Consider the following 17,080-nt stretch of genomic DNA (forward strand, 5'->3'; position numbering starts at 1 on the left):
TACTGGCAAGTGGTTGAGCAAACTACTGTCTGTACTTGAAAAAGAAATTATGATATGGAAACATATCATAGCTAATCTTTTTGAAAAGGGAGAGCAAAAGCTTGCCTGTTCCCTGAATAGTGTCTGACTATACTGGGAATACTCAAGTTCGACTCTGAGAGCTGTGGCTTCAGGGAGAACAAAGTGATCACAAAATAAATAAAGAAATGAAGATACACACATTCCCACACATGCAAGCAGAACAGGGGAAAATAGAAACGAATAAACACTGAGTTCAGTTTATTTTCTTGGTTGTGAATGAAAGTCAGCATCACAGTGAAGAACAACATGGGCCTTGGATTTTTTTTCAAATAGGTGAGGTACTCTTTTGGTTAGAACTAGAAGACAAGTAGTGCTTTGAGACAATGTGCCTCAAGAAATGAGCCAGACTTTAAGTGCTTTTGCCCCGCTTAAGTCTTACTTAAGTCTGAAGCTTTAATTAAGTCTTTATTTTATGGGCGTTACTTCTAAATTTAAGTATTTGGGTCTAGTAATTATCCAAAGTCATTTAGGTCAATAGCAGTTTCATGGACTTCAGCAAACTTGAGGTCATGTTCTTAATGAGAATATTTAGTTGCTATGTACATATACACAATAAAAACACAGTATTTACATGATGCATGTATTTCTACAGAATAAAGATATGTATTACATACAGCCTTTCCCTGACTACTAACATCAGTAAAGAGGGTTAAGTATACCACATTTCTTTTTTTTTTTTTTAATAAGGCAACCTGTTTCAGATACGAACAATCACATTTTTGCAAGTTAACTATTACACAGTGAGTTATTAACTTTAAACACTTCATTCCTGAAAACTATGCGGTAGAGACATTTTAGGTTGGGGCGACTCCTCTTACATAAGAGAGTCTTTCTGCCAAGTTATTACCTCAGATGGTCTTCACGTTGTAGGTGAATGTTTATACAGAGATTTCTCCTCCTTGCACAACAAAGGGCTACTGGAGAGCTCAGATGCCCAGCATATGGCAAAAGCAGGAAGAAGGCAGTCTCGTGCTTGGTAAAACCAAAGAAAAACCTCTCCAAAAAGAACAGATAAAAGGAAACCAAATGCTGAATTGTGATCCTGTCTCCTGTGGAGTCGTCCTCGCTCCTGCTGCTCCCAGCAAAAGCAGAGATTGCCTGTCACCTTGCAGAAGCTCAAGAACACCTGGCTGGCTCTCAAGGGTAAGTCTAAACTTGTCTATGAGTTCACTAGAAAAGCACTAGCATGTTTTTCTTTTTCCACCTGATTTTTCTTTTCAGTTTGCCTAGAGAGGCTTTGGTCAGCGCAGTTTTTGTGCCTCAGAAATTCTACCAAACAAATGCTGATATGCTTGGCTTGCAACTTAAAGTGCCAAGTTAAGCAGCTGTCCTAAAGGTCTTGGGCTCCCTTAGGTGCCTGGGGTTTCTCTGTCCTTGCAAAAAGAATAGAGAAGATGACATAAATACACACTCCTTTATTTTTCTCTTTTCACTGGTTTGCTGGTCTGGGGACATCATGTCCTAACTAACAAGTTCTGCCCTGTGCTATTGTTATCCTAAATTGCTACTCTTTGGTCAGACAATTAGATCAGGCAATTAGAGGGCTCTGTTGTTAGGCTCCCTTTAAACGTGTATTTAGATTATGGGCAGCCTAAAAAGAGTACTGTGAGTGTCTGGCTAGATCCATACAATAGGGTTCAGAGCTACTCAGTCAAATTCAGTTTTCTTCCCCCAGCCAGGAAAAATATTAGGGTGTCTAAGAGATAGGAAAGTGAGGTGTTTCTCACTAAGCTGTAGTCAGACTGTTAAGGAGTGGTGTCTATGAATGAACCTAAGGAAGGCTGAGGATTCTTACAGAAGAAAATTACTTTGTCCCTAAAAAAGAGGTGTGAGCAAAAAACCTTTCAGACATTGGCTTGCTTCCCACTCCCACCGGAGTAAGTGAGAATGCCTGTAATTGATTTCAAAGGGAGAAAACCATGCCAGCATTTGCACAGAAATGCTATTTTTTGTATACTTCAATACGTGGGACCAAAGTTCTGGCCCTTTTGTAGCTTATGTAATGGAGTAATCTCCAAGGAAAGGGAAAATTGGCTGCTATATAGATGTGGAAACATTCATTAATCACTGGATCAGCACTCTAAACATTTCCTGTTTATATGCAAAATGACACTTCTTTAAATGATGTTGCCAGCTACAATTTGGCATCGACGTCTTATTTTGTAAAAACAAGCTGTTATCAAATTTAACAGAAATAGAATGGTTTCCATGAAGAAAAGGATTCTGAATGGCCTTTGGTTCAGATCTTGTATTAGAAAACAAACATTCTTCAAAAGTTATGATCCAGTCACCTCAGACTGAAAAACTGAAGGGAATCCAGTGGAAAAAAATAAGTTTGGAGTTGTCTTGTGTTGTCCCCTTCATGAGAAAAACAAAAATAAGTTACTTCAGAGATTTCCAATTGACTGGCTCAGATCATGGTAAATGAGCCTCTGATGGATGTGTTTCTAAAGAGGAACTGCAGTTGTACTGCTCACACACCCAGAAACATCCGGTCTGATTCTTGATGTTTGTCATTCATGCGCTTTCTGAAATACCATGATCAACAGTTCTCTCCCTCTCTTTTTTTGCCCTCTTCAGACCTAAACCTACCTCCCTTTTCTCACCAGGACCCAAACACACAGATTTTAGTATATTTGGGACCACTGCAAGAGCACAGAAACATAGAATCATAGAGTAGAATCATAGAATAGTTTGGGTTGGAAGGGACCTTTAAAGGTCATCTAGTCCAACCTCCCCTGCTAAAAAGTCTGTCCTCGTCTTTCTAATAAGCCCCCTTTAAGTACTGAAAGGCCTTAAGATCTCCCCAGAGCCTTCTCTTCTCCAGGCTGAACAACCCCAAGTCTCTCAGCCTGTCCTCATAGCAGAGGTGCTCCAGCCCTCTGATCATCTTGGTGGCCCTCCTCTGGACCCGCTCCAACAGGTTCATGTTCTTCTTATGTTGGGGGCCCCAGAGCTGGACTCCAGGTGGGGTCTCACCAGGGCAGAGTAGAGGGGCAGAATCACCTCCCTTGACCTGCTGGCCACGCTTCTTTTGATGCAGCCCAGGATGTGATTGGCCTTCTGGTCTGCAAGGCCCCAGCAGGAGAAAGCGTAATGGTTTTAAACTAAAAGAGGGTACATTTATTTTATGATGAGGGTGGTGAAACACTGGCACAGGTTGCCCAGAGAGGTGGTAGATGTCCCATCCCTGGAAACAGTCAAGGTCAAGTTGGACGGGTCTCTGAGCAACCCGATCTAGTTAAAGGTGTCCCTGCTTGTTGCAGGTTGGACTAGATGACCTTTCAAGGTCTCTTCCAACCCAACACATTCTATGATCTCCTCTTCCCCCTACACATACCTAGGCAGGGACAGACCTATATGGTAGGACGTTTTGGGGAAGCGGGGGGAGGGGGTAGTTGCAAATTTTGTATTCCCTAATGCATAGTCCATTCCCTAATGCAAAGACCTTTTTCAGAGAAGACAGTGAAGCAGTGCATCCGGACTCCCAATTTTTCCTTTGCCTGTGTGTCACATCAACACCTGAAAACACCATTCGCAAATGTCAAACTCCCATATATCTCACCCCTTGGAAAACAGGTGGGTGAGTAATTCACCTAAGACATAGTTGGTTAAAATATAGTAAATACCAGAACACTCTGTCTGTTCCTGCTTCTTATCTGTTCTGCTGTTTCAGCACATGAAAGAAACAGGCTTTAATGGCATATATACTGCTGATGGAAGTGTGGGTCTCTTGTCATATTTTGTGTGAAGCAATGATGATTCTCAAAGTTTGGTTTGCAAGGTAAAATCTCTTTAGCAACCTCAGCAGAAAATTGTTCTTGATACTTCAGAGTCTTGGCATTTCTAAATCAAGTTAGAAACATTTCAAGAAGTAAGGCTGTAGTTTAATCCAAGCAAATTAAATTCAGTGTAAGAAACTTCAAAATTCAGTGGGTTGTATCAAAAGAGACTACAGAATAACTTAATCTAGTAATCATCTGTTAAGCGTTTTCAAGTTCAGGTCCCAGGATATGGCAGGCAGAGAAACTGTAAAACTTTGGCTTTCTGTTCAAGCTGTCCTGACATACATTACCCACAACAAAGCACTCAGCCTTTGCCTCTACAACACTGCCTTGTTCTGTGGCAGGGACAGGAATGTAGGAATGTGGCTCTGAGCCAAGCTGGTGGGGAGAGAGTTCCCTCAACCTGGAAGATTCCAGCTCTCTCCACGTCTGCCTCTTTTGTTCGGCTCTTTATGCCATTTGTAGTGCTTCTCCATGCTGCCCACAGCTGCTGTTCTCCCTCCTGCATCTGCCATTCTCACACTCCCAGCCTGGGTGGCCACGCTGGGTTTATGCATTGCGGGCTAGCCAGGATGTGGCTACTGACAGGGCAAATGTGGGGAAGGCCAGAGCTTGGCTGTATGTGCATAATATCAAGTAAGTCAATATTCACAGGCTGAGAATACCACAGTGTTTGAGCTAAGGGAAGCTCTTTGTTTGATTTTCCTTGCGCTAGTGACTGGGTTACTTCAGCATAACAGAAGGCTCTTTATTTTATGCTTTGCGTACCTGACCCATCACAAATCAATTACAGAAAGCCTATGGGTTCTTCCCTCCTGCTCCTCCCAGGAAGGGCAACTGAGAATAATTCCTGATGAATAAATTTGATAGTTCCCATAGGACTGTATTCAGGGAGCTCAAAGTTTTTCCTTCCGCTTCAAACTCTCACTAAAAGAGAGGGATGAGTTTCAAGTGTGGTACTAGGACAACAGGCATTTCGCACTTCATCCTCACCAGCAGGCGATTCCTGACTGCCCCTCTGGTATGCTCTGTAACTTTGTGAAGCATCATCACACAGGGTCCTCTGAGGAGGTAAAGTCTTCTGCTGAGCATCATATGACTGCAAAGCTGCAGCGCTCTAGACTCTTGCTTGGTACAAAGATGGAATTTTACTTCACAGTTCTTCCTGGAGACTGAATGTACCAATTCCTGGGAAGTTTAGGGTTAAAGAAGTGAATGGTTTATTCTGTTGTAAAGACAGGAACTATTGTGAATTCATTCTGTGGCTCTGGGTCCAGATGTTAAAGTTGACTGAGGCCCACCCCTCATTCTAAACACAGTGGTAGTCTACAGAGGAATGAAATTAATCAGCAAGGATTTAAATTACATTTTTTTCCAAAGCCTGTTTATATTCTTTGCTTTAATCATACTTTCATTGGGCCAGCAAATAATAACATTGTAATAACATCGTGCCAGATAAGCCACTTCAAAAACAGGAAGAAATAGAAATTACAAACTCTGAACTGGCAGAGAAGACGACCACTAGAGATTGCCCAAATGGTGCCGCAGTGTCTGCAGACGTTGCAGGGAGACAACAGGAGACAATACGAGGGGATGGAAACTGGTTCTGGAGGCAGGGTGTTTGTTCAGGGGATGGAGAATCACAGCCTCTGAGATTTGTATTCGATGTGCCTTATTTAAGGCCATGTTTTAAAAAAGTATTTAAGTATCTAAAGAGTCAGTTTGGTATCTGTGAGATTTCAGATGGGAGCTGGGGATGTCGGTGCTTTTGAGATCTTATTAGTCACCATTCTGATGCTTTAAATACTGTAAAAGTCTGGCTTTTGGAGACTGGTTTTTCAAAAGCACTTGGTTTCACTGAGGGGTGAAACAATAAAACTTGAGGGATGCCCAAGATCGTGTAAGCACTGAGTAGCCTCCATTCCCATTCATACTGGTGGGGGTGTGGAGATACTGTCCTCTGCCTCAGTGTTCGTGTGGCCCGTTACTTAAAATCCCTAGGCCCAGAGGTAAGCTTTGACCTACATGAGATTGCGCCAACAAGTGATGTTTTGTTGCCAGCTTCTTAATTTCCTTTCCACCTTGCAAGATTGTTGGGATGCATAATTTGAGTTTGCAAATTGCTCTGGCAGGAAAGCACTCTGACAAGCAATACGTTGTGTGCTGCAGAGTTTGGTTTTAGTCCAAAGAGACAGAAAAGCAGCAGGAAGGAGGCTGGAATTTTATTTAATCCTCTGTATTCCTGAATTCATGTAGAATGCAGCTAGATGGGCCCAGAAATCTCCAGATGTTGGGCAACCTGTGAATATGCTTAGTTGCTGTTTTTGAAACTCTATTGGGATTTTTCTCATGCCACTGACTCTTGCAGGTCCAACACATTTAGCATCTGCAATCTGAGAGAAAAGCAACAGGCTTTATAACCTCTGAAGTTCAGGCTGAATAATGCAGATTGAAGAGGTGGCTCTAGGTACCTAGGGTGGCTAAGTCCTGCCACCTTCACCTCTAGATGTATGTGACTGCAATGAGTGGATTGAGTCACAAGGCACAGGAAAGAACACTTAGTTCACTGTAGTCTGTATAGCTGAGGAGATATGAGCATTTGTGCAAGAAGAATACACAGCAAACACAGTGTCCACAGCAAACAACCTCTGACTCGTTATATGGTTATTACCTAACTTTTTTAACTTTAAATTTCCTCTTAGTTAAAGGGAGAACATTGGAAGTTTGGAGTTTGTACATTCTTACATCATTTAACGGGGCTTACAAGAAGGTATGCTTAAACTGCCTATGGAGCATGGACATCCAAGGACTGGCTGTTTTTTATGCTAATTCAGACGCTTGGTGCTGCTTTGGTTTTGTGCTTAGCCAGTCCCAACTTTTAAGCACAAGAAGAGAGCTGAGGCTAGCAGTTGAATCTTCTGCTGTTTACTAGCTGGCAGGATGATGGAGGGCTTGGGCCAGAGAAGGAAGCCTCATTTGTCACCTTTCTTCTCAGCTTTGAAGAGCCCACATGATTCATAGCATGTATCATTGTTACTTTATAAAGAGAAATCTTCTTTGGCAGAAAGATCAGAGGGGAATGGGCTTATACGTGGGGATTAACACATATAGACATGTATGCTATTTTAGAATTAAATTATGTCTGTAGATATATATATACACACACACCTAAAAGCAACAGTGTGACTGTTTGCAAGGAAGAGCAGGGAGTAATTGGTGCTATCTACAATTCAGATGTCCACAGCTGAGCTAGTCACTCCGTGCTTCCTTACAGTCAGTGGTGAGAAACAGGCACTTAGCAGAGCACAATTAATCTTATCATCTGAAATTAATCACATTTTTAAAAGGCTGTTCCTCTCCATTATCTGTAAAGAAGCGTAGGGCAACCTCGTCAGCTGCAGAGATACCTGTTGCAAAGGTGTAACATGAAGTGAGATGAAACCCACCTTTCCTGTCTGAGCTCTCCAAAGTATTCCACATGTAGTTTACTGTATTATATGTTGCTTACAATACTTTTTGTGTGGCCTGAGTGTTCACTTGCAAAAAGACAATGAGTAAACCTCATCTGAATGCAGCTGAGAATTTTAACAGATTTCTCCACGCAATCACCTCAGTATTTATTACGGCGGATAGTGCTTTCTCCAAGATATCTTCAGGTTTTGGAGACTTCTTTTTCAAATTAAGTTTGTTTATTGATCTAGATTGTAACATGATTGCACAGACAGTAGTGTTAGCACAGTAAAGAGAGCTCTGTGCCATGCCACGGGGCAAGGAACAGGCATCTCTTAAGACAATAGTTGTACTAAAATTTGTATTTGGAGAGAAAGTGTGAAGGACTTGTTTGGCACACAGTTGTTATTAGTTCATCAGTAAAATAAGCAGAGTAGATGCCTGTCTCCTGCATACACATCTGGCTAGAGCAATAGAGGGCATCCCCCAGGAGGAGTTAAATAAACTGTATAATATAAATGTTCACATTTCAGTAGCATCTACACTGACCACAGTTTTGCATGACATAAGGTGCATCTCTGAGATGCTTAGGACCATTCAAATTATGTGGAGAAAATGTCAGGTGACTCCACCCATCTTTTGCTTATTCATACATATAAATAGGGACACAGCAATATCCTGATGTACACCCAGATTCACCCTTTCTAGCTTCAGATGCTCAGATGCCCAAGTCAGAAGTCTTACCTCACCGTGGACTTAGTGGAGAGAGAGAAAGGAGCACCGCCAGAGACAGATTCAGATTCAGATTTAAATTGCTCTCCATAGGTGCCTCTCTCCACTGACTATAGAAGTATTCTAGAATAACTAAACACCAAATGTAGGTGCTCTTGTTAAATGGATGAACGTAGGTGCTATTCCTGTCAGCCCCTTAGCATTCACTGCATGGCATTCATAGAATCCACAGAAAGTCCAGATTCAGATCTGTGTTTGGTATATCAAGGGAAGAGCATATTTTTCCCAAGTTACTCAAGCACAGATTTATCAGTCAGCAGCATGTTGCTGTGTTTGCTGATAATCTCAAGATTTCTTTCCTGAGAGTGCTGACAGAGGGGTACATGGTGTAGATTTTCAGGCTGTACTAGCTAGAGAGAACAGTGCTTAGAAACAGTTCATTAACTCCACTTGCATTAGGTACTTACACAGCGGATGTTTACTGGCTGTCTTGGCTGGAGTTGTAATGGCAAGTGGTTGCTAGGAGGCAGGAATGGATTAATCCTAAACAGAAAGGAAGGAGAGAGAATCAGCTTTTGAAAGGGAAAAGTTTTTGTCCCTTTGAAAAGAGAAGTGTGACACACAAGTACTCTGTCCTCTGAAAAAAAGCCCACAACATCCAACTGACCAGATCAAACCTGGTGCAGTAGCTGGGGAAAATCACTGCGAATGAGTAGATCAAACCTGCGGGGTCCTACTATCATGCCTCTAGTTTTGAAGGTGCAGTGCAAAAAATAAAGATAATGCTGCCCTGGCTAGCATTGCAAAGAACAAGCAGAGATTCTGTCACGTCTGCTAGGCTGAGTTGTGAAACATGGTATGTTGGCAGGACTTAATGCATTGGACCTAGCAACACATTTTTCCATTTTGATAAATCCTATAACCAGTTTCAATCAAAAGGGTAAGGTATCCCACTTGGAAACACACACCATGTTTTCTCTGTTATTCTTGGAGATTTTGTAAGGAACGTTTAGAATGAAGAAGTAGCAAGGGTTTGGCTTTTGGTTTTTTTTTTTGTAGGGTTTGGCGGGACGTATTGGTTGGTTAAGTTTTTTAAGGGGTTCTGCAGTTCTGGAGAGTAGACCACTCTGTCGGGCATTGGAAGGCACTTTAACCCTCCCTTCCACTGTTCAGATGAATTAAGAGGGAATTCTAGAAACCCTACCTCTTTCAGCATGTTTGTGATGGGAAATAGGATGTCACTGATCCCACAGTGTGCTCTTTGCTATCGCTGAAAATAAAAAGCGTTATGCAATAGCTGGTAGAACCTACATGGAGCTACTGGCGATTGTCCAGAGAAGGACCACTACAGTGATTAAGGGATTAGACCACCTTTCCTCTGAGGAAAGGCTGTTCAGCCTAGAGAAGAGAAGGCTCGGGAGAAGGGAATCTCATCAATGTGTATAAATATCTGAAGGAAGACTGTAAAGAAGATGGAGCCAGGCTCTTTCCAGAGGTGCCCAGTGACAGGATCAGAGTCAATGGGCACAGACTGAAACACAGGAGGTTCCATCTGAACTTCAGGAAACACTTCACTGTTTTACTGTGAAGGTGACTGAGCAGAGGAACAGGTTCCCCAGAGAGGTGATGCAGCCTACAACCTTGGAGATTTTAATAACCATCTGGACATGGTCCCGGGCGACTGGTGACCTGCTTGAGCTGGGTGGTTGGACCAGATGATCTCCAGAGGTCCCTTCCAACCTCAGCCATTCTGAGATTCTGTATATGTGGGCCTGGAGATCACCTATGGATTTGTGGTTGTCGAATCACAAGAGAAGGAAGCTGCCCTTGCACATGTAAGAGGATGTTGGTAGGGAAGAGATCACTTCCAGCCTATCTTTGGATGTCACTGTCTTTGCAAATTGTTGAGGAATTAACACACAGGGTAGCACTAACACTCGGAAGAGGCTGGGTCTGTGGACCAAGCTGAGCCACGTTCCTCCTAGGCAAGAGGAACAGCCGAGAAAAATTGTTTTATTGTTACCGATACTTGTTTGCACACCCATGAGCCAGCTTGCTTTGGCTTCTTTCCAGTGCTGGGACCCAGCTGCCAGCAACCTGGTTTGGGTTTAGCTGATCTTTTGTTTACTTTTAATTTTAAATGTCATAGACCCAGAAGGTTAAAAAAGCAAAGGAGAAAACAAATTTAATAAAAAGGATGAATAAGAGTTAAGTAGATTTCCTTTCCTATGTGGGATGTTCATAACCAAGTGTGTTTGGTAAACGCCCAGCCTATATCCTCCTCCTACATCATGCTTGAGAGAAATCCTATGCATGCAAGCTGCTTCTTTTTCTCAAAAGAGGCAGCCTGTGATGCAGGACGCATAGCAGTAAAGAGTCCTTCTGGCTTTTGCGAGTGACCTTAGATCCTTTCCACAGCCTTTCCCTTGCAAATTCCTCAGACAAATAATAAGCCATGATTCTGCCTATTTGATTGGAAAAAATACATTTCACAAACCTTTCAAAAAAGCTGATGTTCTGTTTGTTTAGACTCAACAGGAGAAAAAAGATCATGTGAAAATGACCTAGGGCTAAATAATTTGGGGGGCCCTGATATAAGGGTGTAGCAGTCTTCTTACTGAGCAGAAGCAGAATAAATGTGGTGGAAGATCTCAGGTGTATATGGGTGAAATAAATGTGCAAGTGTTGGACCCAAACAGTCCTGGCACAACACAACGCTGCTTTTACAGTCAGTTGCTCTCAGAAGTTACAGTTTTTGTGCTCCTCAATCATTTCTACATCCCTTGCAACAACAGGATCTTTTCAGCATGAAACACATGCCGTATCCCAAGTTGTATCAAAGGGCTCCCCAAGCAGCTGTGACAGGCTTCCCTAATATGGAAAGTGTGTTTGAAGAGTGGGCAGAAAATGAAAATGTTATGTGGTCCAGAGTCCTTTGTTTTCAAACCTAATCTTGTTTATACATATATAATACGCCAAATCTGGCCTCTCTGTATGAACTGAGAACTGTAAAGTTACTATGATTTGTGTAGGGTAAATGCTTCCTGTTGGTATTTTAAAGAATAGAGAGGCAGGCTTAAAATAATGTACTAGCCCAAGAAGTTCTTTAAATAGCACAGGAAATATGATGAACTCTGAGTTCACCAGTAACAACACAGGAAGAGGAAAGCCAGAGATCAGATAAGACTTTCATAGCAGGAATGATGGTGGGATAATTTCTTCCTCCAGAGGTTATTACATGCTTGACCCTGATACAGGTAGATTCTCATGAATAAAGAGGAGATTTTACCATTATGGCTTATACTCTCCTAATCTTTCTGTGGTAACAGGCAGAAATCACATTCACCTTGTTTTTGATGGCTTGCTGCATGTATATCTTTAATAGTACACTTCCAGAGAAATAAGCGGAAAGTGAACAGTGATTTGTAGAAAAGGGACAACACAGGAACATTGTGCTTCGGTCTCTCTTCAACACACTGAATCATAGAATCATGGAATACCAGGTTGGAAGGGACCTCAAAGATCATCTGGTCCCAACTTTCTTGCCAAAAGCATGGTCTAGCCAAGATGGCCCAGGACACTGCCCAGCTGAGTCTTAAAAGTGTCCAATGTCGGGGAATCCACCACTTCCCTGGGGAGATTATTCCAATGGCTGATTGTTCTCATTATGAAAAACTTTCTTCTTGTGCCCAATCAGAATTTCCCCAGGAGTAACTAGTACCCATTACCCCTCATCTTCTCCATGTGATTCCTTGTAAAAAAGGGAGTCTCCATCTTCTTTGTAGCCACCCTTTAAAGACTGGAACATGGCAATAAGGCCTCCCTTAAGCCTTCTTTTCTCAAGGCTGAACAAACCAAATTCTCTCAGGCTTTCCTCATGGTGCAGGCTTCTCAGTCCTTTGAGCATCTTGGTGGCCCTTCTCTGGACCCTCTCCAGCCTGTCCACATCTTTTTCATACAGCAGGGACCAAAACTGAACACAGTATTCCACTGACACAAAATAAAAGTCTGGAAAAAGATAATTCTGGCTACTTTTTAAAGAAATTTCCCTTGCAAACTCAGAGCTTTGATCTCCAATGTCCTTCATATGCTGGACAGAAAAACTTGCTGTCAGACACCATATTTAATTATAGTTTTAATTATAGTCCTACAACTAGAAAAGTATTCCACATTAGGGTGGGGAAAAGCCTTATTCTTAGTACTGATATGTTGCTGCTATTAACAATTACTGCAGAGTCCGGCTCTCTCCCCTTTGTCTGTTGATTTATGTGGGTGTTGCCTCATAGAATTAACTGATAATCTCATTATAGCTAATCCTGTTTTCTCCTTCTACAAAACAATCTTGTCATGACTGGCAGAGCTCCCTTTTCTCATTATTTCTCTTTTCCCTTGGTTATTTCAGAGATATTCTCTAGAAAGCATGGATTCTCAGAGCGAATGCTTATCCTGTTTGCTGGCCATAATTCCAGCCTCACCAAATTCAGCTCCCTGCCCTATCCCTTTCAATAAACATTTTCTTTGAGCCAAACAGCATACAAATATTAGCTGTAGCTCTTTTATGTTCAATTCACATAATTGCACTATTCTGAAGCAATTAAAGCTTCTCAAATGATATTTTGGGTTTACATTATCTTTTATGTCTTTAAAAAGTGGTCTTCCTTACAAGGTTTCTTTATGGGCAATAAAGTAAAGAAGACTCAAAGCTGCAATTGCCCACATATATTTTTGATACTTGGATACTAAGGTGCTTAATAAGATAGATTCACTTAATCCAGGATATTTCTAAAGCATAACTAGTCATGAGTATATTTTTGGTGACCAGCAGCTCTTAATGAGGTTACCAAAAGCATGTAAAGGTTGTTGAGGTGAATAAAAGCATTAGGAGCATGCACACAGTAAACATAACTCTAAACAGCAGTTGTAAAGCAAGGTGAGAACCGTAACCACATCTACCTACTTACCTTGTTAAGTGCTCGTTGTATTCAACAATAGCACACCTGACTTGATGAGGATTTGCACAGATATGCTTCCCATTTTTTGTTTTCCTTATTTAGTGCTTGTGAAAAGTGCCTAGGAAAATGAAGACTTTGTCCTCTGTATGACCTAGACAGTGAGTAAACCCATTTCCCGAGTTTGTTTTAATCAGATAATCCTATTCTGAAGTGATGACTTTCAAAAGTACTTCAGTACACCCTATTTAGCACAACAGGTTTTGGAGGTAAAGAAGCCTCACAAATTTCCTAATGATTCCTTTTATACTGTTCCAAAAGCTATAATATAGTTAGTTATACTGTAATTCTTCATTGTTCGTTGTCATAGAATTTCTACACTAAATGGGGCAGGAATTGTAGGGGAAAGTAATGTCTCATTTTGATTCAGCCCAGAAAAAAACAATAAGCTTTTTGGGTATGTAACAAGAATAGTTCCACTAAAAAATCATACCTTCAAACTTTTGGACCAAGAAGTACATAATAAGACTATTTCCAGCCTTAAGACTACATATGTCTCCGTTATATTGTACATGAAAAAACAATTTCAGCATAGTTACACAAGCTGCAGTTCCATTATCTTTCAGTATACAGTATCTCAAGACTGCGTGCCCAGGACTGCCACACAAGGCAATGAGTGTTGTTCATTCCCAATGATTATTTTGCATTCAGCAATGCCTTGAGGCTTTGACTGGGATCCACTAAACGGACAATCCCTGCCAGGAAAGTTTTCAGTCAAAACAGGAAAGATAATCTGATTGTGACAACGTAGAATCTCAGTGGGGCAGAAGAGAGAAGGTCTCAGCACAGCCTCTGAAGTCACAGCAACTAAATTTATGAGGACAATTAAGTGACAATATGTTAGGGTCCATATTTCAGTACCATGTTACAAAGAAGAACTTCTACAGCAGAGTCAGTTGGCATGTAGCTGTCTAGCTGCTTAAAAACTCTGTGTTTGACTTTCTGCCTTTAATATTTCTGAAGTTTCAACCATTAGCCATTAGGCCTCTGCATTGGGCTTCACTTAGAAGTTAGACAGCAAGAGGAGGTCCCTGTAAACAGAAGAATTTGTTTTAAATCCTTACTTCAAGTTATTTAAAGAAGAAAGAATTTAAATCCAGTCCTGCCATCTCCCATTTAAGCACTGTGGTCACTGCCCTCTAAAGTAGATGATTAAGACTGGTAGATATTTTAGGCTGTTCAAGTTTTTCTACTTCTCGTAAAATACTGAAATACTACTTGGAGTAGGGACAGGAAGCAGAATAGTGTCCTAAGCATCAAGAGACAGAAACAGTTCTATTTTTCTTGCCCAAAGGCTATTTCAATAATTCATATGGAGAGGGATAACTTCTACAGGAGAAATGGAAGAAATTAGTCCCATTTGACATAAGAAAGATCTGCTTTCAAATTTGAACCAGAGGACATCCCAGGTCACAGTCTGGATGCTTTAATTAACAGGCTATTAAATTATTAATGGAGACTATTTTTTCATGAGAGCAGCTGATCTGGCCACCAGTGGATCCAGCTGAGAAGCTGATGAGCAGAAACAGGAGGTATACATACGCAGCGTCCCCCATCATGTGATAGGAAACAAGTCCCACTAAATGGTATCAGTGTTGGGGAAAGGGAGGCTGTGACCAATCCAGTAAATACACATCCTCTTATTGTTTCCTCTTGGTCAGCTCTAAGCAGCTCCAGTACTTGTGGCTCTGTGTGTTGGCTTCTGGGCCTCAAGTTCTTAGGTCTGTCATAGGCAAAAGATGTTGGGTGTGAACTAAAGCCTGCCGTTTCTGTCTAGATGAAGGATTTACATGTTCTCAGTGACGAGTGTTGTGGTATTCACCGTCAGTGATGTTGTCAGAGATTAACAGCTGTCTAAAACTGAGCCCAGACCTGATTTCCATGCTAGTGTCTTGCTCTTTACAAGGTCTCTTTTTCTCTAATCATCTGTTGCCCTATGGAAATGATTCTTAAACTAGAGGGGCCAGATTTGCCATCAAGTCTGTCCGGTGTTGTATTCATGTATAATAATTTACAATAAGAATCCATTAGAAATGCACCAATTAAAATGGCACAGGAAGTGACCCAAGTACTTACCTATTTCAGAATTTTCCTCAGTTTCACTGGTTTCTCCCTTTAAAATTTGAGAGATTTTGTGGTGCAGAATGTTAGCACAACATATTCCCTGGGTACTTCAGGATGTTGGCATATGAGGTAAAAGCTTTTTCAGACAGCTGCTCTTCTTTCTGCTGCCCCTCTTGCTAATGCTGGCCTGTTTACAGTGGGGCAGTTCAGGGTAGAGCCAAGGAAACACTTGAACATCCTCTCCGATTCAAGCCTGGGAGACACACACATAGAGATGGTCTCCAGCTTTGGAGTATAATTTGGTTCAAGCTACTGAGTGCTCTGTAGGAGGACTTTGTAAAGTCTCCTGTAGCCCACAGGACCATTATCAGTTTTGAGATGATGACTCAACAGAGCATGTAAGAATAGAGCTATGTTTTAATTCTATTCTCAAATCCATCTGTGTTCAACAAAGAAACTAAATATCCACTCGAATTAAAACTTGCTTATATAATTTGCTGAATCAATTGTTTACAGGCGGCCTACTTTTTTCTTCACAGTGCTTTACTTCCTACTTCATTGTAGCTGTGATCCTGGCATCTCAACAGCAGGAAAGTATGGCTCTGACGCTGTGCCCTAGTATTACAAACAATGGAATTGGAGATAAAACATTCTGAGGAGAAATTCTAAGTCACAGTTTCCTTTTAATAGTCGAACTAGACTTGCAGTGGCAATACCACCCTGCAGAAATGCATAGTCAGACATCATAGATATATAGACAGATATCCAGAGAAAGGGCATTCATGTTGGTTTTGCTTAGAAGGACACATAGGCTTTTTTTGCTTTACAGGAATTCCCACAGACTTCTAGACGCGACATTGATGAGAGCATGCCGTCTCTTGCCTAAACAATTTCAATTGATTTTATTAAGAAAAAGGAATTGTGGAATAACATCTGCTTTAAAAGACAGTATCTCTCTCTCTTATTCTGACATAATAAGTGCTGACAGAAAAGAGCATAGAAGTATATCTTCTGCAAGATATCTCAAAGTCTCTGACAGCTGCATTCAGTGCTGTGTTTGGGCTGTAAGTTTCAAAGAAGTGCAAGGACTCAGGTACTCAAATTCTGTGTGAGTTCAGGCCTTTGTTCTTTAGGTGCCTTTGAAGCTTAGACTTACTGTTTGCTGCAAGAAATACTCTCTGCTGCGTGGTAATCCTTACCAGACATAGAAGATGTTGTTACCCAGACCAGGAGTACTCCAAACTATAGCGCACCAAATATAGAATGACATGCACATGATAGCCTTGCTAATGAAGTTTATGAAATCCATGGTGGTTTACTCAGACAAGACCATCAACAGTTTATGGAAATAAACTTTATGGTGAGCCGTGCCATGGCCATGGAAAGAGAGGTACCATTCCCAGGTGGTCCTTAAGGGCTATACCAAATGGAGGGAAAGATGTCCAAAGCTACATCTTCTTAGGAAGGCATGTCACTGCTTATTGTAGCAGCAGGGTGCCAGAAGGTCAGGGAGAAGCAGATCACGTCTTTCTATTTCTCCACTAATATATTATCAACCCACTGAAATTATGTTCTCAACTTTTATAAGCTTTGAAGGCAAAATCAAGGAAACTGGCTGTATCTCAAACTACTGGAACATCAGTACATCAGGAATAAATAAATGTGCTCCCAGCAAAGAAATAACTAAAAACGTAAAACATCAATTCTGTGTTGACTCTGATACAGTCTTCAAGAAACTTGCAAATCACAACTCCAAAATAGTGGTAGATGGCTGCAATACAAAAGTAGAAAAGGAAGACGTGGAAGATAGTGAGAGGGATCTAATGTTTATCATGTAACAACAATGACAAGAGATTAATTGTCACAGTTAAGGATACAGTTGAATAGCACAGAAAGTTTCTTAATAAAAATGTTCTCAGACATATCTGCTTATCTACAGAGGTGGTTTCTGGTAATCAG

At 41.3% G+C, this 17,080-nt stretch overlaps 1 protein-coding gene across 3 annotated transcripts in view; it reads left to right on the plus strand.

Annotated features, from left to right (window-relative positions):
* The first annotated feature begins 923 nt into the window (after positions 1-923).
* LIFR (LIF receptor subunit alpha) overlaps positions 924-17,080 on the plus strand; it is a 90,255-nt gene continuing 74,098 nt past the window's right edge. For 2 of the 3 annotated variants that reach the window (XM_063319560.1, XM_063319564.1), the window contains exons 1-2: positions 924-1,224; positions 3,539-3,660. The gene's annotated coding sequence lies outside the window, so the exon portion shown is untranslated. The remainder of the gene's footprint in view (positions 1,225-3,538; positions 3,661-17,080) is intronic. The other variant, XM_063319563.1, reaches the window with a different exon arrangement.

Source organism: Chroicocephalus ridibundus, chromosome Z (assembly GCF_963924245.1).
Source record: "Chroicocephalus ridibundus chromosome Z, bChrRid1.1, whole genome shotgun sequence".
Classification (NCBI taxonomy): domain Eukaryota; kingdom Metazoa; phylum Chordata; class Aves; order Charadriiformes; family Laridae; genus Chroicocephalus; species Chroicocephalus ridibundus.